The sequence below is a fragment of the Piliocolobus tephrosceles genome, chromosome 6 (assembly GCF_002776525.5).
Source record: "Piliocolobus tephrosceles isolate RC106 chromosome 6, ASM277652v3, whole genome shotgun sequence".
In the NCBI taxonomy this organism is placed as follows: Eukaryota; Metazoa; Chordata; class Mammalia; order Primates; family Cercopithecidae; genus Piliocolobus; species Piliocolobus tephrosceles.
Window position 1 is genome coordinate 159,864,210 of NC_045439.1, and position 23,420 is coordinate 159,887,629.

At 59.1% G+C, this 23,420-nt stretch overlaps 1 long non-coding RNA gene and 12 other non-coding genes across 13 annotated transcripts; all 13 read left to right on the top strand.

The window, feature by feature from the left end:
• The first annotated feature begins 952 nt into the window (after window positions 1-952).
• Window positions 953-1,034, top strand: LOC111533241. The gene has a single exon (XR_002728802.1). It is a non-coding gene; the product is annotated as a small nucleolar RNA SNORD115 (small nucleolar RNA).
• A 1,846-nt stretch (window positions 1,035-2,880) lies between these two features.
• On the top strand, window positions 2,881-2,961 carry LOC111533243. Its single transcript, XR_002728804.1, has one exon. It is a non-coding gene; the product is annotated as a small nucleolar RNA SNORD115 (small nucleolar RNA).
• Window positions 2,962-4,696: 1,735 nt separating this feature from the next.
• LOC111532180 lies at window positions 4,697-4,777 on the top strand. The gene has a single exon (XR_002728475.1). It is a non-coding gene; the product is annotated as a small nucleolar RNA SNORD115 (small nucleolar RNA).
• A 1,814-nt stretch (window positions 4,778-6,591) lies between these two features.
• On the top strand, window positions 6,592-6,672 carry LOC111534451. The gene has a single exon (XR_002729106.1). It is a non-coding gene; the product is annotated as a small nucleolar RNA SNORD115 (small nucleolar RNA).
• A 1,794-nt stretch (window positions 6,673-8,466) lies between these two features.
• On the top strand, window positions 8,467-8,548 carry LOC111534458. Its single transcript, XR_002729111.1, has one exon. It is a non-coding gene; the product is annotated as a small nucleolar RNA SNORD115 (small nucleolar RNA).
• A 1,698-nt stretch (window positions 8,549-10,246) lies between these two features.
• On the top strand, window positions 10,247-17,815 carry LOC111534445. Its single transcript, XR_002729100.1, has 6 exons — window positions 10,247-10,298; window positions 10,661-10,709; window positions 12,076-12,351; window positions 12,588-12,632; window positions 14,488-14,531; window positions 17,743-17,815. It is a non-coding gene; the product is annotated as an uncharacterized LOC111534445 (long non-coding RNA).
• On the top strand, window positions 10,364-10,445 carry LOC111534448. Its single transcript, XR_002729103.1, has one exon. It is a non-coding gene; the product is annotated as a small nucleolar RNA SNORD115 (small nucleolar RNA).
• On the top strand, window positions 12,263-12,344 carry LOC111534450. Its single transcript, XR_002729105.1, has one exon. It is a non-coding gene; the product is annotated as a small nucleolar RNA SNORD115 (small nucleolar RNA).
• Window positions 14,162-14,242, top strand: LOC111534449. The gene has a single exon (XR_002729104.1). It is a non-coding gene; the product is annotated as a small nucleolar RNA SNORD115 (small nucleolar RNA).
• LOC111534446 lies at window positions 16,052-16,133 on the top strand. The gene has a single exon (XR_002729101.1). It is a non-coding gene; the product is annotated as a small nucleolar RNA SNORD115 (small nucleolar RNA).
• Window positions 17,816-17,938: 123 nt separating the features above from the next.
• On the top strand, window positions 17,939-18,020 carry LOC111534460. The gene has a single exon (XR_002729113.1). It is a non-coding gene; the product is annotated as a small nucleolar RNA SNORD115 (small nucleolar RNA).
• Window positions 18,021-19,522: 1,502 nt separating this feature from the next.
• On the top strand, window positions 19,523-19,604 carry LOC111534455. Its single transcript, XR_002729109.1, has one exon. It is a non-coding gene; the product is annotated as a small nucleolar RNA SNORD115 (small nucleolar RNA).
• A 1,803-nt stretch (window positions 19,605-21,407) lies between these two features.
• On the top strand, window positions 21,408-21,488 carry LOC111534453. Its single transcript, XR_002729107.1, has one exon. It is a non-coding gene; the product is annotated as a small nucleolar RNA SNORD115 (small nucleolar RNA).
• The last annotated feature ends 1,932 nt before the right edge of the window (window positions 21,489-23,420 follow it).

Below are 23,420 nucleotides of genomic sequence, written 5' to 3' on the forward strand. Positions count from 1 at the left end.
GGCCAAGGGTGCAGCGCGTGTCCCGCTGGGGGGTCACCCCTTCCTTATGGGCGAGTGGCGGGAAGGGTATCCTCCCAAAGTGGGAAAGCCTGCTGTGGAAGGAACTTTCCTGGAAATTTGCACTCCAGGCTGCTTCTGAGCCATGAGGTCATCTCCATGGTGGCAGGGTCTTGGGCCCAAGGAAAGGAGAAGACACCGTATGTCTCCTTATTGGCTGAGTGTGGCCCCGCTCTGTGTGTGGGAGTGTTGTGTGGGGCATGGATTGGGACCCACCAGAGAAAGCTCGTGGCCCTGGAGCCCTAGGCTGCGATTTCCAGTGCACCTTAAGGAGAGGCCTGGGTGCTTGCCCTCCATGCACAGGGCAGGCTGTGCAACTTCCAGGTTGGCAGTGGCGCATGGCATCCGGGCCAGCGTCCTTGGTTCGCTGTGAGCTGGTTGGTGTCCCTGACCCCTGCCCAGGGGTCCCGGTGCCGCCCGGAGTCATGAGGGAAGCCAGCATGGGCGAGGGAGGTGCTTGAGAGGCCTGCAGTAGGGCACAGCCCGGGTGTCTTGCCCAAGCCCAGGAACCTGTTGGTCCTGTCCTTCCATGGTTCAGTGGCTGGGGGGCAAAGGGTCCCCCCACGTCTGAGACACATCAGTGTTTCACATGGATCTCGTCACATGGGTCCACAGAGAGAGAGCAAGCGTGAGCTGGTACCCTCCACCCCCTTCCCTGTCTGGAGGCCTGAGCCCCTGGTTAGACACATGTCCTCCCGTCCCCCCCAGGTGGTGACCCCAGAGGAAGACTTGCCTTTGGGTCACTGGCCCCAGGCCGGTGGTCATCATCCAGGTGCCCAACCTTGGTGCACTGAAGCTCAGGCCCTTCCTGGCACCCTGGTCTCCTGCACTGAGCTGTGGTGAGCACATCTGGGTCCCACTGGATGTTTGTGTGGGGAGGGGGGTGCCCTGGGTTGGGTCAATGATGAGAACCTTATATTGTCCTGAAGAGAGGTGATGACTTAAAAATCATGCTCAATAGGATTACGCTGAGGCCCAGCCTAGGGGAGAATTTTGGAAGAGGACTCTGGGATCCCATGGTCCCAGCAGGGCCACGGTATTTTGGACTGGAGACCTGGAGGCCCTAAAGGGCAACTCGGGGATGCCCAACCCTGTCTCTGCACTCGTCCTTGAGGCAGCCCCGGCTCCCTGTGTGGGCTTGGTGTCGGCCCTTCAGTTTCCCAGGGGCGGTGCATATTGGAGGCTCCTTCCTGATCCCCGGTTCTCCCGCGTATCTTTCAGTGAACTCTTCTGTCCACACGAGCCCCTGGCCTTGAGTGGGATAGGTAAGTGGATCCTGCTGGGGCCATGGGCCATGAGCCAGGCAGCTTTGGGTCACTGAGGGTCACCCTTCAGGCCAAGAGGGATTCCTCAGGGACCCAACCTGAAACCACCAGGGATGGATGGTTTCTCCAGGAGGGCAGCTTCCTTGAAAATCTGTCCCTAGAAGGACGCATTCCCTGGAGCTATGCAGAAATGATGGCGGTCCAGGCAGGAAAGGGTTCCTTCAACCCAACGCAGTACATGTCCTAGCTGAGACTCATTGCACGAGTCAGGCCTGAAAGACTTCCCAGGCCACATGAGGGGGTCTGCAGTATCTCCGGGGGCCACAGGTGTTATGCGGGAGCTCTTGGTGCCCAAGGCTTGTGGAGGGGTAGGGTGAGGGTGATCAGGCTTATGGAGTCGGGCTGTGAAGATTCAAGGATTGGTCCCAACCCATGGCCCAAAATGGACCGACCCTGTTGAGCAATTGGCCATCCCAGCAGTGCCTCCTTGAGCCTGGTTGGGGCGGTGTGGCCTCAGTGGGGTTGGGTCAAGGCTGAGCTCTCGCATTCACCTGGTGGTGCTGGAGACTGGCGCTGGGAATCGTGGGCTTTGGGCCAAGGGTGCGGCCCGCATCCCGCTAAAGGTCACCCCTCGTTGAAGTGGAGTGGCCAGAAGGGTGGGATCGTGCTGGGGAAGTCCCACTGTAAAGGGTCCTGTCCTAGCAATTTGCTGCCCAGGATGCTTCTGAGACATGGGGTCACCGCCAGGGTGGCATGTTTTTGAGCCGAAAGAAAGGAGAGGACATCATGTGTCCCCTGACTGGCCGAGTGTGGCCTGGCTCTGTGTTTGGGAGGTGTGTGGTGCATGAATGGGGACCCACCAGAGAAGGCACATGGCCCTAGGGACCCAGGGTGTGATTTCCTGTGTGAGCTTGTAGAGGTCACCTGGATGGGTGCATTCCATGCCCAGGGGCAGGCTGTGTGAGTGCCAGGTCTGCAGTGGCACCTGGCATCCAGGCCAGCCTCCTTGGTTTGCCATGAGCTGGTTGGCCCTGACCCATGCCCAGTGGTCCTGGTGAGGCCCTGGGGTCATGTGGGGGAACTGGTGTTGGCAGGGGAAGTGCTCTCCGGGCCTGCCATAGGGTGTGGCCCATGGTAGGGTGCGGCCCGGGGGTTCTGGTCTGAGCACAGTGACCCACCTGCCCTATCCTTGCAGTGTTCGGCAATGGGGAGGGTCAAGGGTCCCCTGCGTTCATCATGAGTCCATGTTCCCCACGGATCCCATCACATGGGTCCATGGAGGGCAAGGATGGGTGAGCTGGCACCCCCTGCACACTTCCCTGTGCGGAGTGGTGAGGCCGTTTGAACCCATGTCTTCCACCTGTCCCCTCAGATGGTGAGCCACGAGGAAGAATTGCTTTGGGCCTCCTTGCCCCAGGCCAGTGTCCATCAGCCAGGTGCCCAGCCCCCAGTGCACTGAAGCTCAGACCCTCCTGGTGCCCTGGTCTCCTGCACTGATCTGTGGTGAGCCCATCTGGGTTCCTGTGATACCTGTGCGGGGAGGGGGGTGCCCTGGGTTGGGTCGATGATGAGAACCTGATATTGTCTGAAGAGAGGTGATGACTTAAAAATCATGCTCAATAGGATTACGCTGAGGCCCAGCCTGGGTGAGAATTTTGGAGGAGGATGCTGGGAATTACAAGTTCCCCGGCAGGACCACTGTATATTGGGCTGGAGACCTGGAGGCTCTGAGGGCATCTGGAGGGTGCCCAACCCTGTCTCTGCGCTTCTCCATGAAGCAGCCCAGGCTCACTCTGTGGGCTTGGTGTCGGCCCTCCCCTTACCTGGGGGCAGGGTACTTTGGCAGCTCCTTCCTGAGCCCCCATTCTTCCCTGTGTCTTTCAGTGAGCTCTTCTGCCCAGCAGACCCCCTGGCATTGACCAGCATCGGTGAGTGGATCCTGGTGGCGTCATGGGTGATGAGTCAGGCTGCGTGGGGTCACCAAGTATTAGCCTTCAGGCGGGAGGGTTTCCTCAGGGAGTCGACCTGAATTTCCACTGTGGAGAGATGGGTTTGTCCTCTAGGAAGGCGGCTTCCTGGGGAATCAGACCCAAGACGATGCCTTCCCTGAAGCCCTGCAGGGGTGACAGTGGTCCAGTCTGGAAAGGGTTCCTTCAGTCTTGTGCAGGGCAGCTCCAAGCTGACACGTGGTGTATGAGTCTGTCCCTTCCCCAGAGAGGGGTGGGCAGTTGGGCCCGTGGGGTCAGGCTGTGGAGATCCAAGGATCACACCCCACTCATGGCCCTGAATGCGAATGACCCTGTTGAGCAATGGGCCACCCCAGTGGCGCATCCTGGAACCTCGTGTGTGGCAGCTTGGCTTCAACTGGTTGGGTCAAGGCTGAGCCATGGCTGGTGCTTCATGGTGCTCCAGGCCAGCCCTGGGATCATGAGCTTTGGGTCAAGGGTGCAGCCTGCCTGCCGCTGGGGGTCACCCTTTCTTCGAGGTCAATGGTGGGAAGGGTTGCGTCCCGAGGTTGGAAGCCCCCCTCATGACGGACCTGTCCCAGGAATTTGTTGCCCAGGCTGCTTCCGAGCCATGGGGTCACCTCCAGGGTGGCAGGGTCTTGGGCCCAAGGAAAGGAGGGGGTACCATGTGGCTCCTGATTGGCCAAGTGTGGCCCAGCTCTGTGTTTGACAGGGGTCTGGGATGTGGATGAGGACCCAGCAGAGAAAGCATGTGGCCCTGGGCCCCAGGCTGCGATTTCTGGTGCGTGCTTGGAGAGGGAGCCTAGGAGGGTGTCCTCCCTGTACTGGGGCAGGCCGTGGGACTGCCAGGTCAGTGGCAGTGCCTGGCATCTGGGCCAGCCTCCTTGGTTGGCCGTGAGCTGGTTGGTGACCTTGGACCCTGCCCAGGGGTTCTCTTGTGGTCCAGAGTCATGCAGTGAAGCCACCATAGGCAGTGGAGGTGCTGCAGGGGCTGCTGTATGGCACAGCCTGGGCATCTTGCCTGAACCCAGTCTCTCGCCTACTCTGTCCTTTGAGGGTTTGGTGGCAGAGAGGGCCGAGGGTTCCCTGGGTCCATGACTGTCATTATTTCATATAGATCCCATCACATGGGTCCATGGAGGGAGAGCATGTGAGCCCCAGCACCCCCTCCTCGCTTTCCCGCACAGAGGCATGAAGCCCCGTTTCGACATCTGTCCCCTGTCCCTCCAGATGGTGACCCCAGAGGAAGACTTGCGTTGTGCCCACTCGACCCAGGCCAGTGGCCAGTTGCCAAGCCCCTGTTGAGCTGAAGCTCAGGCCCTCCTGGGACCTGGTCTCCTGCATTGAGCTTGGTGAGCACATCTTGGTTCTGCTGGATACGTGTGTGGGGAGGGGGTGCCCTGGGTTGGGTCGATGATGAGAACCTTATTTTGTCTGAAGAGGGGTGATGACTTAAAAATCATGCTCAATAGGATTACGCTGAGGCCCAGCCTGGGTGAGAATTTTGGAGGAGGATGCTGGGAATTATGAGTTCCCTGTGGGGTCCACTGTATTTTGGGCTGGAGACCTGGAGGCTCTGAGGGCATCTGGAGGGTGCCCAACCCTGTCTCTGCGCTCCTCCGTGAGGCAGCCCAGGCTCACTCTGTGGGCTTGGTGTCGGCCCTCCCCTTACCTGGGGGCAGGGTACTTTGGCTGCTCCTTCCTGAGCCCCCATTCTCCCCTGTGTCTTTCAGTGAGCTCTTCTGCCCAGCAGACTCCTGGCATTGACCAGCATCGGTGAGTGGATCCTGGTGGCGTCATGGGTGATGAGTCAGGCTGCGTGGGGTCACCAAGTATTAGCCTTCAGGCAGGAGGGTTTCCTCAGGGAGTCGACCTGAATTTCCACTGTGGAGAGATGGGTTTGTCCTCTAGGAAGGCGGCTTCCTGGGGAATCAGACCCAAGACGATGCCTTCCTGAAGCCCTGCAGGGGTGACAGTGGTCCAGTCTGGAAAGGGTTCCTCAGTCTCATGCAGGGCAGCTCCCAGCTGACACTTGGTGTGCGAGTCTTTCCTCAAAGACTGCCCAAGACAAATGAGTGGGACAGCAGAGGCTCTGGGGTGGCACAGGGATTACATGGGGACTCTCCCTCCCCACAGAGGGGTGGGCGATCAGGCCCATGGGGTCAGGTTGTGGAGATTCAAGAATCACGCCCCACTCATGGCACTAAATGCGAATGACCCTGTTGAGCAATGGGCCACCCCAGTGGCGCCTCCATGAGCCTGGTGGGTGGTGACTTGGCTTCAGCTGGTTGGGTCAAGGCTGAGCCATGGCTGGTGCTTTGTCGTGCTGCAGGCTGGCCCTGGGACTCATGGGCTTTGGGTCAAGGGTGCAGCCCGCCTGCTGCTGGGGGTCACCCCTTCTTCGAGGTCAGTGGTGGGAAGGGCCACGTCCCGAGGTTGGAAGGCCCCCTCATGAGGGACCTGTCCTGGGAATTTGTTGCCCAGGCTGTTCCTGAGCCATGGGGTCACCTCCAGGATGGTGGGGTCTTGGGCCCAAGGAAAGGAGAGGCCACCATGTAGCTCCTGATTGGCCAAGTGTGGCCCAGCTCTGTGTTTGACAGGGGTCTGGGGTGTGCATGAGGGCCCACCAGAGAAAGCACGTGGCGTTTGACCCCAGGCTGCGATTGCTGCTGCACGCTTGGAGAGGGAGCCTGAGCGGGTGTCCTCCCTGTACAGGGGCAGGCTGTGGGACTGCCAGGTCGACAGCAGTGCCTGGCATCCGGGCCAGCCTCGTTAGTTGGCCGTAAGCTGGTTGATGACCTTGGACCCTGCTCAGGGGTTCTCTTGTGGTCCAGAGTTGTGTAGTGGAGCCAGCATGGGCAGTGGAGGTGCCACAGGGGCTGCTGTATGGCACAGCCTGGGCATCTTGCCTGAACCCAGTGATTTGCCTACCCTGTCCTTTGAGGGTTTGGTGGCAGAGAGGGCCAAGAGTTCCCTGGGTCCATGCCTGTCATTATTTCATATAGATCCCATCACATGGGTCCATGGAGGGAGAGCATGTGTAAGCCAGCACCCCTTCCTCCCTTTCTGGAACAGAGGCGTGAAGCTCTGTTTGGACACCTGTCCCCTGTCCCTCCAGATGGTGACCCCAGAGGAAGACTTGCATTGTGCCTGCTGGCCCCAGGCCAGTGGCCGTGAGCCAGTTGCACAACCCCTGTTGAGCTGAAGCTCAGGCCCTCCTGGGACCTGGTCTCCTGCATTGAGCTTGGTGAGCACATCTTGGTCCTGCTGGATACGTGTGTGGGGAGGGGGTGCCCTGGGTTGGGTCGATGATGAGAACCTTATATTGTCTGAAGAGAGGTGATGACTTAAAAATCATGCTCAATAGGATTACGCTGAGGCCCAGCCTAGGGGAGAATTTTGGAAGAGGATGCTGGGAAACATGAGTTCCCTGTGAGGTCCACTGTATTTTGGGCTGGAGACCTGGAGGCTCTGAGGGCATCTGGAGGGTACCCAACCCTGTCTCTGCACTCCTCTGTGAGGCAGCCCAGGCTTACTATGTGGGCTTGGTGTCAGCGCTCCTGTTACCCAGGTGCGGGGCACTTTGGCGGCTCCTTCCTGAGCCCCCATTCTCCCCTGTGTCTTTCAGTGAGCTCTTGTGCCCAGCAGACTCCTGGCATTAACCAGCATAGGTGAGTAGATCCTGCTGGGGTCATGGCCCATGAGCCAGGCTATGTGGGGTCTCCAAGGGTCATCCTTTGGCCACAAGGGTTTCCTTAGGAGCTGAAGTGAATCCCCATCTGGGACGGGTTCTCCAGGATGGCAGCTTTCTTAGGAATTGGACCCAAGGAGGACACCTTCCCTGAAGCCCTCCAGGGGTTGCGATGGTCCAGGCAGTAAAGGGTTTCCTCAACCCCATGCAGGGCAGCACCCGGCTGAGACTCAGTGCTCACGTCAGGCCTCTAGGATGGCCAGACCACATGAGGGGGACCACAAGGGCTCTGGGGTACCAAGGGGGTCTGGCAGGGGCTCTCCGACCTTGGAGAGGTGTGTGTGTGTGATTTGGCCCACGGGGTCAGGCTTCAGATTTTCAAGGATCTCTCTAAACCCATGGCCCTGAATGAGAGTGACCCTATTAAGCTATGGGCCATCCCAGTGGTGCATCTTTGAGCCAAGTGTGGGGTGGTGCTATTTCCATGAGGTTAGGTCAAGACTAGCTCCAGTGACCCCATGATGGTACTGCAGTCTGGCCCTGGGACTCATGGGCTTTGGGCCAAGCATACAGCCCATGTCCCACTGGGGGTCATACCTTCCTTGTAGGCGAGTGGCGGGAAGGGTGTCCTCCTGAGGTGGGAAGGCCTGCTGTGGAAGGACCTGTCCAGGCTGCTTCTGCGCTACGGGGTCACCTACAGGGTGGTGGGGTCAAGGCAAGGAGAAGAAGACACCATGCGTTCCCCGATTGGCTGAGTGTGGCCCCGCTCTGTGTCTGGGAGGTGTTGTGTGAGGCATGGATGGGGATGTATGAGAGAACACACGAGGCCCTGAGTCCCCAGGCTGCAATTTCTGGTGTGGTGTGGAGTGGGGCCTGGGTGCTCGGCCTCCACACACAGGGGCAGACTATGCAACTGCCAGATGGGCAGAGGTGCATGGCATCCAGGCCAGCCTCCTTGGTTGGCTGTGAGATGGTAGGTGGCCCTGGCTCACACCCAAGGGGTCAGTACAGCCCTGGGGTCATGCGAGGCAACTGGAGTGGGCAGTGGAGTTCTCAAGGTGCCTGCAGATAGCCAGGGTGTCTTGCCTGAGCCCAGTGACCTGCCTGTCCTGTCCTTCCAGGATTTGGTGGTGGGGAGGGCCAAGGTACCCCCACGTCCATGACATGTCAGTGTTTCACATGGATCCCATCACATGGGTCCATGGTGGGAGAGCAATCATGAGCTGGCACCCCCCACCCCCTTCCCGTGTGGATGCGTGAGGTTCCATTTGGACACGTGTACACATCCTGTCCCCCAGATGGTGAGACCAGAGGAAAACTTTCATTGGGCCCGCTGTCCCGTGGCAAGTAGTCATCAGTCAGGTCCCCAGCTCCTGGTGCGCTGAAGCTCAGGCCCTTCCTGGTGCCCTGGTCTCCTGCACTGAGCTGTGGTGAGCACATCCCGGTCCCGCTGGATGCATGCGTGGGGAGGGGGGTGCCCTGAGTTGGGTCAATGATGAGAACCTTATATTGTCCTGAAGAGAGGTGATGACTTAAAAATCATGCTCAATAGGATTACGCTGAGGCCCAGCCTAGGTGAGAATTTTGGAAGAGGATGCTGGGATTCCAAGGTCCCCTGGCAGGGCCACTGTATTTTGGGCTGGAGTCCTTGAGGCCCTGAAGGACACCTCCGGGATGCCCAACCCTGTCTCTGCTCTCCTCTGTGTGGCAGCCCAGGCTCCTTGTGCAGGCTTGGTATTGGCACTCTGGTTCCCTGGGGGCAGGGCACATTGGAGGCTCCTCCCTGAGCCCCTGTTCTCCTCTGTCTTTCAGTGAGCTCTTCTGCCCAGGTGAGCCCCTGGCCTTGAGCAGCATAGGTGAGTGGATCTTGCTGGGGTCACGGGCCATGAGCCAGGCCGCGGGGGATTGCTGAGGGTCACCCTTCAGGCCACGAGGGTTTCCTTAGGGAGCTGACCTGAATCCCCACCAGGGATGGCTGGTTTCTCCAGGAGGGTGGCTTCCTTGGAAACTGATCCCAGAAGGATGCCTTCCCTGAAACCCTGCAGGGGTAACCGAGGTCCAGGCAGGAGAGGGTTCCTTCAGCCCAATGCAGTGCAGCTCCTGAGACTTGGGGCACGGGTCAGGTCTGGAGCACTTCCAACGCCACATGATGGGTTCCACTGGGTCTCCGGGGGCCACAGGTGTTATGCGGGAGCTCTCTGTCCCTGAGGCTTGCAGCAGGGTAGGGTGTGGGTGATCGAGCTTATGGAGTCAGGCCGTGAAGATTCAAGGACTGGGCCCAACCCATGGCCCTGATGGGACCGACCTGTGGAGCAATGGGCCATCCCCGTGGTGCCTCCTTGAGCCTGGTGGGGGCGGTGTGGCCTCAGTGGGGTTGGGTCAAGACAGCTCTGGCCAGCACCTGGTGGTTGGCCCTGGGAATAGTGGGCTTTGGGCCAAGGGTGCAGCCTGAGTCCCATTGGAGGTCACCGCTACCTGAAGTGGAGTAGCTGGAAGGGTGGCATCCTGTGGTGGAAGGCCCACTGTTAAGGGTCCTGTCCCGGCAATTTGATGCCCAGGCTACTTCTGAGCCATGGAGTCACCTCCAGGGTGGCGGGGTCTTGAGCCGAAGGAAAGGAGAGGACATCACATGGCCTCTGATTGGCCGAGCGTGGCCCAGCTCTGTGTTTGGAAGGTGTGCGCTGCATGAATGGGGACCCCCCCAGAGAAGGCACGTGGCCCTGGGGCCCCAGGGTGCAATTTCTGATGTGAGCTTATAGAGAGTGCCTGGATGGGTTCATTTCATGCCCGGGGGCAGGCCATGTAACTGCCAGGTCTGCAGTGGCATGTGACATCCAGGCCAGCCTCCTTGGTTTGTTGTGAGCTGGTTGCTGGCCGTGGCCCTGCCCAGTGGTCCCGGTGCAGCCCAGAGTCGAGCAGGGGATTTTGCATGGGCAGTGGAGGTGCTCCAGGGTCCTGCAGTAGGGTGCAGCCTGGGCGTTTTGCTCCGACCCTGTGACCCGCCTGCCCTGTCCTTCCAGGGTTTAGTGGCCAAGGGTTCCTTGCATTCGTGACCATCACGGTTTTACATGGTTCTCATCTCATGAGTCCATGGAGGGAGAGCATATGTGAGCCAGCCCCACCCTGCCCACTTTCCTGCATGGAGACATGAGGCTCTGTTTGGACACCTGTCCCCCACCCCTCCAGATGGTGACCCCAGAGGAAGACTTGCATTGGGCCTGCTGGCTCTGGGCCAGTGTCTCTCAGCCAGGTGCTCAGCCCCTGGTGAGCTGAAGCTCAGGCCCTTCCTGGCACCCTGGTCTGCTGCACTGAGCTGCGGTGAGCCCATCTGCGCCCCACTGGATGCATGGGTGGCGGGCGGTTGGGGGGTGGTGCCCTGGGTTGGGTCGATGATGAGAACCTTATATTGTCCTGAAGAGAGATGATGACTTAAAAATCATGCTCAATAGGATTACGCTGAGGCCCAGCCTTGGTGAGAATTTTGGAAGAAGATGCTGGGATCCGGAGTTCCCCGGAATGGCCAGTGTATTTTGGGCTGGAGACCTTGAGGCCCTGAATGGAATCTTGTGGGGATCCGACCCCTTCTCTGTGCTCCTCTATGAGGCAGCCCAGGCTCCCTGTGTGGGCTTGGTGTCGGTGCTCTGGTTCTGTCAACCCGCATTCTCCCTTGTGTCTTTCAGTGAGCTCTTCCACCCAGGTGCAGCAGCCCCCAGGCACTGACCAGCATAGGTGAGTTGTCCTGCTGGGGTCATGGGTCATCAGTCAGGCAGCGTGGGGTCACCAAGGGTCAGCCTTTGAGACAGGAGGGTTTCCACAGGCAACCGACCTGAATCTGCACCAGGGAGGGGTGGGTTGGTCCTCCAAGAGGGCTGACTTTTTGGGAATTGGACCCAAGGCGGATGCCTTCCCTGCAGCCCTGCAGGGATGACGGTGGTCCAGGCAGGAAAGGGTTCCTTCAGTCTCAAGCAGGGCAGCTCCCAGCTGAGTCTCGGTGCACTGGTTTGGCCTTGAGGACTGACCAGGCCACATGAGGGAGGCCGCAAGGGCTTTGGGACACAATGGGGTCACACAGGAGCTCCCCATCCCCGGAGAAAGGTGGGCGTAGGGCTCATGGAGTTGAGCTGCAGAGATTTAAGGATCGCACAGGACTTACTGCCCTGAATGGGACCGACGCTGCTGATCTATGTGCCATCCCATGGTACCTGTTTGGGCCTGGATGGGGCGGTGCTATTTCCCTAGGTTTGGGTCAAGGCTGAGCTCTCGCCAGTGCCTGGTGGTGCTGCAGTCCAGCCATGGACTCGTCAGGTTTAGGCCAAGGATGCGTCACGTCCTACTTGGGGTCTCCCCTTGCCTGTGGCTGGAAATCACCCCTTCCCCGTTGGCAAGAGTCAGGAAGGGTGGCCTCCTGAGGTGGAAGGCCTGCTGTCAAGGGTCTTACCTCTGGAATATGCTGCCCATGCTGCTTCTGAGCCATGGGGTCACCTCCGGGGTAGCGGGTCATGGACCAAGGAAAGGAGAAGTCACCATGTGTCCCCCAGTTAGCCGAGTGTGGCCCTGCTCTGTGTTTAGGAGGTACGTGGGGCATGGATGAGCACCCACCAGAGAAGCATGTGGCCCTGGGACCCCAGGTTGCGATTTCCATTTCATGCTGGGATAGGGCGCCTGGGTGGGTGCCCACAATGCACAGGGGCAGGCTATGTGACTGCCAGCTTTGCAGTGGCACCTGGCATCCGAGCCAGCCTCCTTGGTTGGCTGTGAGCTGGTTGATGGCCCTGGTCTGTGCCCAGTAGTTCTGGCATGATCCTGGGGTCGTGCAGGGGAGCCGGCATGGGCAGTGGAGGTGCTCATGGGACCTGTAGTAGGACACAACCGGGTTTTCTTGCCCAAGCCCAGTGACCCGCCTGCCCTGTCCTTCCAGAGTTCAGTGTTGAGAGAGCATTGGGTGCCCTGTGTCTGAGACGAGCCAGTGGTCTGCATGGATCCCATCACATGGGTCCATGGAAGGCAAGCATCCCTGAGCCGCCACACCCCACCTTCTGCCTCCATGGAGGCATGAGGTTGTGTTTGGATACCTGTCCTACTCCTGTTTCCCCAGATGTTGAGGCTGGAGGAAGACTTGAATTGGGCCCAATGGCCCCAGGCCAGTGTCCGTCAGCTAGGTGTCCAGCTCCTGGTGCACTGAACATTGAACACTTCCTGGCACCCTGGTGTCCTGCACTGAGCTGTGGTGAGCACATCCGGGTCCTGCTGGATGCATGCACTGGGAGGTGGTGTGCTGAGTTGGGTCGATGATGAGAACCTTATATTGTCCTGAAGAGAGGTGATGACTTAAAAATCATGCTCAATAGGATTACTCTGAGGCCCAGCCTAGGTGAGGGTTTTGGAAGAGGACACTGGGATCCGGAGGTTCCCTGGCAGAGCCATTGTATTTTCCGCTGGAGACCTGGAAGCCCTGAAGGGCATCTGGGGGGCCCAGCCCTGTCTCTGTGCTCCTCCATGAGGCAGTCCTGGCTCCCTGTGTGGGCTTGGTGATAGCCCTCCTGTTCCCCAGGAGCGAGGCACGTGGGTGGTTCCTCCCTGACTGCCATTCTCCCCTGTGTCTTTTAGTGAGCTCTTCCACCCAGACGGGCACCCTGGCATTGACCAGCATAGGTGAGTGGATCCTGCTGGGGTCGTGGGCCATGCGCCAGGCTGCGTGGGGTCACCAAGTATTAGCCTTCAGGCAGAAGGGTTTCCTCAGGGAGTCGACCTTAATCCCCACCTGTGGAGAGATGGGTTTGTCCTCTAGGAAAGCAGCTTCCTGGGGAATCAGACCCAATACGATGCTTTCCCTGAAGCCCTGCAGGGGTGATGGTGGTCCAGTCTGGAAAGGGTTCCTTCAGTCTCATGCAGGGCAGCTCCAAGCTGACACTCGGTTTGCGAGTCTGTCGTCGAGGACTGCCCGGGACAAATGAGCGGGACAGCAGAGGCTCTGGGGTGCCACGGGGATCACTCGGGGGCTCGCTGTCCCTGGAAATGGGTGGGCGATCGGGCCCATGGGGTGGGGCTGTGGAGATTCAAGGATCGTGCCCCACGCATGGCCCTGTATGCAAATGACCCTGTTGAGCAATGGGCCACACCAGTAGCTCCTTCCTGAGCCTGGTGGGTGGCGGTTCAGCTTCAACTGGTTGGGTCAAGGCTGAGCCGTGGCTGGTGCTTTGTGGTGCTGCAGGCCGGCCCTGGGACTCATGGGCTTTGGGTCAAGGGTGCAGCCCACGTGCTGCTGGGGGTCACCCCTTCTTCGAGGTGAGTGACTAGAAGGGTCGCATCCCGAGGTTGGAAGGCACCCTCATGAGGGACCCGTCCCGGGAATTTGTTGCCCAGGCTGCTTCTGAGCCATGGGGTCACTTCCAGGGTGGCGGGGTCTTGGGTCCAAGGAAAGGAGAGGGTACCATGTGGCTCCTGATTGGCTGAGTGTGGCCCAGTTCTGTGTTTGGCAGGTATCTGGGGTGTGGATGAGGGCCCAGCAGACAAAGCACGTGGCCCTGGACCCAGGCTGCGATTTCTGGTGTGTGCTTGGAGAGGGATCCTGGGCAGGCATTCTCCGCACACAGGGGCAGGCTGTGGGACTGCCAGGTTGGCAGCAGCACCTGGCTTCCAGGCCAGCCTCCTTGGCTGGCTGTGAGCTGGTTGGCAGCCTTGGACCCTGCCCTGGGTTTCTGTTGTGGTCTAGAGTCGTGCAGTGGAGCCACTGTGAGCGGTGGAGGTGCTCCAGGGGCCTGCTGTACGGCACAGCCTGGGCGTCTCACCCAAGCCCTGTGACCTGCCTACCTTGTCCTTCAAGGGTTCAGTGGCAGAGAGGACCAAGCGTTCCCTGGGTCCATGACCATCATTATCTCATATGGATGCCATCACATGGGTCCACGGAGGGAGAGCATGTGTGAACCAGCCCCCACTCCCTGCTTTCCCGCAAGGAGGCGTGAGGCCCTGTTTGGATACCTGTCCCCTGTTCCTCCAGATGGTGACCAGAGAGGAAGACTTGCATTGCGCCTGCTAGCCCCAGGCCAGTGGCCATCAGCCAGGTGCCCAGCCCCTGGTGAGCTGAAGCTTGCGCCCTCCTGGGCCCTGGTCTCCTGCATTGAACTTGGTGAGCACATTAGGGTCCCACTGGATGCGTGTGTGGGGAGGGGGTGCCCTGGGTTGGGTCAATGATGAGAACCTTATATTGTCTGAAGAGAGATGATGACTTAAAAATCATGCTCAATAGGATTACGCTGAGGCCCAGCCTGGGTGAGAATTTTGGAAGAGGATGCTGGGAATTATGAGTTCCCTGTGAGGTCCACTGTATTTTGGGCTGGAGACCTGGAGGCTCTGAGGGCATCTGGAGGGTGCCCAACCCTGTCTCTGCGCTGCTCCGTGGGGCAGCCCAGGCTCTCTATGTGGTCTTGGTGTCGGTCCTCCCCTTACCTGGGGGCAGGGTACTTTGGCGGCTCCTTCCTGAGCCCCCATTCTCCCCTGTGTCTTTCAGTGAGCTCTTCTGCCCAGCAGACCCCCTGGCATTGACCAGCATCGGTGAGTGGATCCTGCTGGGGTCATGGCCCATAAGCCAGGCTGCATGGGGTTGCTGAGCATCAGCCTTTGGCCGCGAGAGTTTTCTCAGGAGCTGTCCTGAATCCTCACTTGGAATGGGTTCTCCAGGCAGGCGGCTTCCTTGGGAATCAGACCCAAGGAGGACACCTTCCCTGAAGCCCTGCAGGGGTTGCAGTGGTCCAGGCATTAAAGGGTTTCCTCAGCCCCATGCGGGGCAGTGTCCTGCTAAGACTCAGGCTCAGGTCAGGCCTCTAGGATGACCAGGCCACATGCGGGTGGCCACAAGGGCTCTGGGGTGCCAAGGGGGTCTTGCAGGGGCTCTCTGACCTTGGAGAGTTGTGTGCGATTCTGCCCATGGGGTTGGGCTTCGTATTTGCAAGGATCTCTCCAAACCCATGGCCCTGAGTGGGACCGACCCTGTTAAGCTATGGGCCATCCCAGTGGTGCCTCTTTGAGCCAAGTGTAGGGCGGCACTGTTTCCCTAAGGGTGTGTCAAGACTAGCTCTAGCTGGCACCTGAGGGTGCTGCATTCCGGCCCTGGAATTGGTGGGCTTTGGGCCAAGGGTACAGTCCATGTCCCACTGGGGGTCACCCCTTCCTTGTGGGCAGTGACAGGAAGGATGTCCTCCTGAGGTGGGGAGACCTGCTGTGGAAGGACCTGTCCTGGAAATTTGTGGTCCAGGCTGCATCTGAGCCATGGGGTCACCTCTGGGGGGTGGGGATCTTGGGTCCAAGTAAAGGAGAAGACACCAGGTGTCCCCCGATTGACTGAGTGTGGCCCCGCTCTGTGGGTGGGAGGTATTGTGTGGCCATGGATGGGGACCCACCAGAGAACACACGAGGCCCTGGGGCCCCAGGCTGCAATTTCTAGTGTGGTGTGGAGCGGGGCCTGGGTGCTCGCCCTCCACACAGGGGCAGGCTGTGCGACTGCCACATCGGCAGTTCATGGCATCTGGGCCAACCTCCTTGGTTGGCTTTGAGAGGGTAGGTGGCCCTGGCCTGCACCCCAGGGGCCAATACAGCCCTGGAATTGTGAGAGGCAGCTAGCGTGGGCAGTGGAGGTGCTCAAGGTGCCTGCAATAGGGCATAGCTAGGGCATCTTGCCCGAGTCCAGTGACCCACCTGCCCTGTCCTTCCAGGGTTCAGTCATGGGGAGGGCCAAGGTTCCCCTGCATCCATGACACATCAGTGTTTCACATGGATCCCATCACATGGGTCAACGGTGGGAGAGCAGTCGTGAGCTGGCATCCCCCACCCCCTTCCCGCGTGTAGGCGTGAGGTTCCATTTGGACACAGGTCTACCTCCCGTCCCCTAGATGGTGAGACCAGAGGGAAACTTTGTTGGGCCTGCTGTCCCAGGACGAGTGGTCGTCAGTCAGGTACCCAGCCCTTGGTGCGCTGAAGCTCAGACCTTTCCTGTCGCCCTGGTCTCCTGCACTGAGCTGTGGTGAGCACATCCGGGTCCCGCTGGATGCATGTGTGGGGAGGTGGTGCCCTGAGTTGGGTCAATGATGAGAACCTTATATTGTCCTGAAGAGAGGTGATGACTTAAAAATCATGCTCAATAGGATTACGCTGAGGCCCAGCCTAGGTGAGAATTTTGGAAGAGGATGCTGGGATCCCAAGGTCCCCTGGCAGGGCCATTGTATTTTGGGCTGGAGTCCTCGAGGCCCTGAAGAGCACCTTGGGGGTGCCCAACCCTGTCTCTGTGCTCCTCTATGTGGCAGCCCAGGCTGCTCATGCAGGCTTGGTGTTGGCACTCTGGCTCCCAGGGGCTGGGGCAGGTTGGTGGCTCCTCCCTGAGCCCCCATTCTCCCCTGTGTCTTTCAGTGAACTGTTCTGCCCAGGCGGACCCCTGGCCTTGAGCGGCATAGGTGAGTGGATCTTGCTGGGGTCATGGCCCATGAGCCAGGCCATGGGGGTCCACTGAGGGTCACCCTTCAGGCCACGAGGGTTTCCTCAGGGAGCCGACCTAAATCTCCACCAGGGACAGATAGTTTCTCCAGGAGGGCGGCTTCCTTGGAAATCGATCCCAAGAAAGATGCCTTCCCTGAAACCCTGCAGGAGTAACAGAGGTTCACGCAGGAGAGGGTTCCTTCAACCCAACGCAGTGCAGATCCTAGCTGAGACTTGGTGCACAGGTCAACTGACCAGGCCACATGAGGGCATCCACAGGGTCTCTGGGGCCAGGAGTCTTATACGGGAGCTCTTCCTCCCCGAGGCTTGCAGGGGGTTGGGTGTGGGTGATCGGGCCTACGGAGTCAGGCCTTGAAGACTCAAGGGTTGGGCCATACCCTGGGCCCAGAATGGGGCAGACCCTGTTGAGCAACGGGCCATTCCACTGGTGCCTCCTTGAGGCTGGTGGGTGGTGCGGCCTCACTGGGGTTGGGTCAAGGGTGAGCTCTGGCCAGCACCTGGTGGTTGGCCCTGGGAATCATGGGCCAAGGGTGCAACCTGCATCCCATTGGAGGTCACCCGTCCCCAAAGTGGAGTGGCCGGAAGGGTGGCATCCTGTGGTGGAAGGTCCACTGTCAAGGGACCTGTGCTGGCAATTTGCTGCCCAAGCTGCTTCTGAGACATGGGGTCACCTACAGGGTGGTGGAGTCTTGAGCCAAAGGAAAGGAGAAGATACCATGTGTCCCTTGATTGGCTGAGTGTAGCCTGGCTCTGTTTGGGAGGTACGCGGTGCATGAATGGGGACCCACCAGAGAAGGCATGTGGCCCTGGGGCTCCAGGATGCGATTTCTGGTGTAGGCTTAGAGTGGGTGCCTGGACGGGTGCCTTCCACACCCAGGGGCAGGCTATGTGCCTGCCAGTTCTGCAGCTGCACATGGCATCCAGGCCAACCTCCTTGGTTTGCCATGAGCTGGTTGGTGGCCCTGGCCTTGCCCAGTGGTCCAAGTGTGGCCAAGTCATGTGGGGGAGCTGGTGTGGGCAGGGGAGGTGCTCCAGGGTCCTACAGTAGGGTGCAGCCTGGGTGTCTTGCTGGAATCCCATGGCCCGCCTACCATTTCATTCCAGGGTTCAGGGGCAGGGAGGGCCAAGGTTTCCTTGCGTGCATAACCGTCAGTGTTTTACATGAATCCCATGTATTGAGTCCAGGGAGGGAGACCATCTGTGAGCCAGCATGCCCTGCCCACTTTCCTGCATGGAGGCGTGAGACTGTTTGGACAACTGTCCCCCACCCCTCCAGATGGTGACCCTGGAGGAAGAATTGCATGGGGCCCGCTGGCCCTGGAACAGTGACCCTCAGCCAGGTGCTCAGCCCCTGGTTAGCTGAAGCTCAGGCCCTTCCTGGCACCCTGGTCTCCTGCGCAAAGCTGTGGTGAGCACATCTGGGTCCCACTGGATGCATGCATGGGTTGGGGGGGGGGGTGGTGCCCCTGGTTGGGTCAATGATGAGAACCTTATATTGTTCTGAAGAGAGGTGATGACTTAAAAATCATGCTCAATAGGATTACGCTGAGGCCCAGCCTAAGTGAGAATTTTGGAAGAGGATGCTGGGATTTCTAGGTCCCTGTCAGGGGCTCTGTATTTTGGACTGGAGAAATCCAGGCCTTGAACAGCATCTTGGGGGAGCTCTACCCTGTCTCTGCGTTTCTACATGAGGCAGCCCAGGCTCTCTCTGTAGGCTTGGTGTTGGCTCTCTGGTTCCCTGGGGTAGGGCACCTTGCTGGGTCCTTCCTGAGCCTCCGTTCTCCTCTTGTGTCTTCTGTATTTCAGTGAGCTCTTCAGCCCAGGTGGGCCCGCTGACATTGACACACATAGGTGAGTACATTCTGCTGGCATCGTGGGCCATGAGCCAGGCCACATGGTGTCACTGAGGGTCAGCCCTTGGGAAAGAAGACTTTCCTTAGGGAGCCAACATGAATCCCCGCTGGGGAGAGATGGTTTCTGCAAGAGGCTGGCTTCCTTGAGAATCAGACCCAAGACAATGCCTTCCCTGATGCCTTACAGGGGTGACAGTGGTCCAGGCAGGAAAGAGTCCCCTCAGTCCCATGCAGGGCAGCTCCCAGCTGAGACTTGGTGTGTGGGTCTGCCCCAGGCCACATGAAAGGGGCCACATGGGCTCTGGGGTGCCACAGGGGTCACACAAGAGCTCTCTTTCCCTGGAGAAGTGCTCGAATGGGCCCGTGGGGTCAGGCTGCAGAGATTCGAGGACTGCATCCCAACCATGGCCCTAAATGCAACCGACTGTGTTGAGTAATGGGCCATCTCAATGGCGCCTCTTTGAGCTTGGTGGGGGGTGGTGCTGTTTCCCTGGGTTTGGTTCAAGACTGAGCTCTGTCCACTGCCTGGCGATGCCGCAGGCTGGCCCTTGAACTTGTGGGCTTTGGTCTAAGTCAGCAGCCCACATCCTCCTGGAGGTCACACTTTACATGTCGGTGAGTGGCTGGAAGAGTGGATCCTGAGGTAGGAAGACCTGCTGTCGATGGTCCTGTCCTGAGAATTTGCCACCCAGGCCTTCTGAGCCATGGGGTCACCTCCAGGGTGGCAGAGTCTTGAGCCTAAGGAAAGAGAGGACACCATGTGGCCCAGGGTTGGCCGAAGGTGGCCTGACTCTGTTTTGGGGACCTGTGCGGGACATGGATGGGGACTCGCCAGAGAAAGCCTGTGGCCCTGGGACTCCAGGCTTTGATTTCAAGTGTGGTTTGCCAAGGGTGCCCCACTTCCGTGATAGGTCTGTGTTCTGCGTGGATCCCATCACGTGAGTAACCCTCACCCCTTTGCTGCATGGAGGCATGAGGCCCCGTTTGGACACATGTCCTCCTCCTGTCCCTCCAGGTGGTGAGTCCAGAGGAACACTTGTGTTGGGCTCAGTGTCTTTCGGCCAGTGTCCCAAAACCAGGTGCCCGGCCCCTGGTGTGCTGAAGCTTGGGAACTTCCTAGTGACCTAGTCTCCTGCACTGACCTGTGGTGACTACATCCGGGTCCCACCGGATGCCTGTGCAGGAAGGAGGGTGTCCTGGGTTGGGTCGATGATGAGAACCTTATATTGTCCTGAAGAGGGGTGATGACTTAAAAATGATGCTCAATAAGATTACCCTGAAGCCCAGCCTAGGTGAGAATTTTTGAAGAAGACGCTGGAATCCCGAAGTCCCCATCAGGGCTGAAGGGCATCTGTCTCTGCACTCCTCCGTGAGGCAGCCCAGGCTCCCTGTGTGGGCTTGCTGTTGGTGGTCCAGTTTCCTGGGGTGGGGCATGAGGGCAGCTCCTCCCTGAGCCCCCCTTCTCCATTTGTGTCTTTCAGTGAGCTCTTCCACCCAGGCAGGGCACCCTGGCATTGAGCGGCATAGGTCAGTGGATCCTGCTGGTGTTATGGGCCATGGGTCAGGCCGCGTGGAGTCGCTGAGGGTCAGCCTTCAGGACAGGAGAGTTTCCTTAGGGAGCAGACTTGAATGCCCACCAGGGATGGAAGGGTTGATCCTCTAGGAGAGTGGCTTCCTGAGGAATCGAACCCAAGGGGTATGCCTTCCCTGGAGTCCTGTGGAGTCCTGTGGGGATGACAGTCGTCCAGGCAAGAGAGGGTTCCTTCAGTCTCACGCAGGGCAGCTCCCAGCTGAGTCTTCGTGTGCTGGTGTGACCTTGAGGACTGTGTAGGCCACATGGGGGGGTCCACAGGGCCTCCAGGATGCCATGGGGTCCACAGGAGCTCTCCATCTCTGTGGAGAAAGGTGGGCTAGGGCCCATGGAGTTGAGCTGCAGATATTCAAGGATCGCATATGACTTATTGCCCTGAATGGGATGGGCCAGTTGAGCAGTATGCCAACTCGTGGCACCTCTTTGAGCCTGGAGGGGGCGGTGCTATTTCCCTAGGTTTGGGTCAAGGCTGAGCTCAGGCTGGCACCTGGTGTTGCTGCAGTCTGACCATGGACTCATTAGGTTTAGGCCAAGGGGTCAGCCCACGTATTGCTGAGGTTCTCTCCTTGGCTGGAATTCACCCCTTTCCTGTGGACAAGTGTCTGGAAGGGTGACCTCCTGAGGTGGAAGGCCTGCTATCAAGGGTCTTGTCCCTGGAATATGCCGCCCATGCTGCTTCTGAGCCATGGGGTCACCTCCAGGGTGGTGAGTCTTGTGCCCAAGGAAAGAAGTCACCGTGTGTCCCCCGAATAGCCAAGTGTGGCCCTGCTCTGTGTTAGGAGGTGTGTGGGGCATGAATGGGGGCCCACCAGAGAAAGCATGTGGCCCTGGGACCCCAGGCATGTACAGGACTCTAGTACGTGCTGTGATAGGGCACCTGGGTGGGTTTCCACAGTGCACAGGGGCAGGATATGTGACTGCCAGCTTTGCAGTGGCATCTGGCATCTGGGCCAGCCTCCTTGGTTGGTGATGAGCTGTTTGGTGGCCCTGGTCTGTGCCCAGTAGACGTGGCATGATGCTGGGGTCATGCGGTGGAGCCGGCATGGGCAGTGGAGGTGCTCACGGGCTCTGCAGTAGGGCACAGCTGGGGCTTCTTGCCTTACCCCAGTGACCCGCCTGCCCTGTTCTTTCAAGGATTGGTGGCTGAGAGAGCACAGGGTGCCCTGTGTCTGCAACGGGCCAGTGTTCCACATGGAACCCATCACATAGGTCCATGGAGGGCAAGCATCCCTGAGCCGCCACACCCCACCTTCTGCCTCTATGGAAGGATGAGGTTGTGTTTGGATACATGTCCTACTCCTGTTTCCCCAGATGTTGAACCTTGAGGAAGACTTGCATTGGACCCAATGGCCCTGGGCCAGCGTCTGTCAGTCAAGTGCCCAGCCCCAGTACACTGAAGATGGGGCCCTTCCTGATGCCCTCGTCTCCTGCATTGAGCTGTGGTGAGCACATCTGGGTCCCACTGGATGCATTGATGGGGAGGGGGTGCCCTGGGTTGGGTCGATGATGAGAACCTTATATTGTCTGAAGAGAGGTGATGACATAAAAATCATGCTCAATAGGATTACGCTGAGGCCCAGCCTGGGTGAGAATTTGGAAGACGATGCTGGGAATTATGAGTTCCCTGTGAGGTCCACTGTATTTTGGGCTGGAGACCTGGAGGCTCTGAGGGCATCTAGAGGGTGCCCACCCCTGTCTCTGCACTCCTCCATGAGGCAGCCCAGGCTCACTACGTGGGCTTGGTGTCAGCACTGCTGTTACCCAGGGGTGGGGCACTTTGGTGGCTCCTTCCTGAGCCCCCATTTTCCCCTGTGTCTTTCAGTGAGCTCTTCTGCCCAGCAGACCCCCTTGCATTGACCGACATAGGTGAGTGGATCCTGCTGGGGTCATGGCCCATGACCCAGGCTGTGTGGGGTTTCCGAGCATCAGTCTTCAGCTGCAAGGGTTTCCTTAGGAGCCTTCCTGAATGCCCACCTGGGATTGGTTCTCTAGGAGGGCAGCTTCCTTAGGAATCAGACCCAAGGAGGATACATTCCCTGAAACCCTGCAGGGGTTGTGGTGGTCCAGGCATTAAAGGGTTTCCTCCACCTTATGCAGGGCAGTGTCCCGCTGAGACTCGGTCCTCAGGTCTGGCCTCTAGGATGGCCAGGCCACATGAAGCGGGGCACAAGGGCTCTGGGGCACCAAGGGGTTCATGCACAGGCTCTTTGACCTTGGAGAGGTGTGTGTGATTCGGCCTATGGGGTTGGGCTGTGGATTTTCAAGGATTGCACCAAACCCATGGCCCTGAATGGGACTGACCCTATTAAGCAATCGGCCATCCCACTGCTGCCTCTGTGAGCCAAGTGCAGGTCAGCACTGTTTCCTCAGGGTGAGTCGAGACTAGCTCTGGCCAGCATCTGATGGTGGTGCAGTCCCGCCCTGGGATTGGTGGGCTTCGGGACAAGGGGATAGCCCATGTCCCTTCGGGGTCACCCCTTCCTTGTGAGCAAGTGACAGGAAGAGTGTCCTCCTGAGGTGGGAAGGCCTGCTGTGGAAGGTCCTGTCTCAGAAATTTGCTGTCCAGGCTGCTTCTGAGCTATGGGGTCACCTCCATGGTGGCGGGGCCTCAGGTGAATGGATCCTACTGGGGTCATGGGCCATGAGCCAGGCCGGGGTGGGGTCCCTGAGTGTCACGCTTCAGGTCATGAGGGTTTCCTCAAGGAGCTGACCTGAATCCCCACCAGGGATGGATGGTTTCTCCAGGTGGGAGATTTCCTTGGAAATCAGTCCCAAGAAGGATGCCTTTCCTGAAACCCTGCAGGAGTAACAGAGGTTCAGGCAGGAGAGGGTTCCTTCAACCCAATGCAGTGCAGATCCTAGCTGAGACTTGGTGCACAGGTCAGTCCTGGAGGACTGCCCAGGCCACATGAGGGCATTCCCAGGGTCTCCGGGGCCAGGAGTCTTATATGGGAGCTCTCTGTTCCCGAGGCTTGAAGGGGGACAGTGTGTGGCTGATCCGGCTTAAGGAGTCAGACCCTGAACATTCAAGGGTCAGGAATGACCTATGGCCCTGAATGGGACCGACCCTGTTGAGCAATGGAGCAATGGGACATCCCGGTGGTGGCACCTTGAGCCTGGTGGGGGTGGCGCAGCCTCAGTGGGGTTAGGTCAAGACTGAGCTCTGGCTGTCACCTCATGATTGGCCCTGGGAATCGTGGGCTTTGGGCCAAGGGTGCAGCCCGGGTCCCATTGGAGTTCAGCCCTCCCCATAGTGGAGTGGCCAGAAGGGTGGCATCCTGTGGTGGAAGGGCCACTGTGAAAGGTCCTGTCCCAGCAATTTGCTGCCAAGGCTGCTTCTGAGTCATGGGGTCACCTCCAGGGTGATGGGGTCTTGAGCCAAAGGAAAGGAGAGGGCATTATATGGCCCCTGATTGGCAGAGCGTGGCCCAGCTCTGTGTTTGGGAGGTGTGAGGTGCATGAATGGGGACCCACTAGAGAAGGCACGTGGCCCTGGGGCCCCAGGATGGT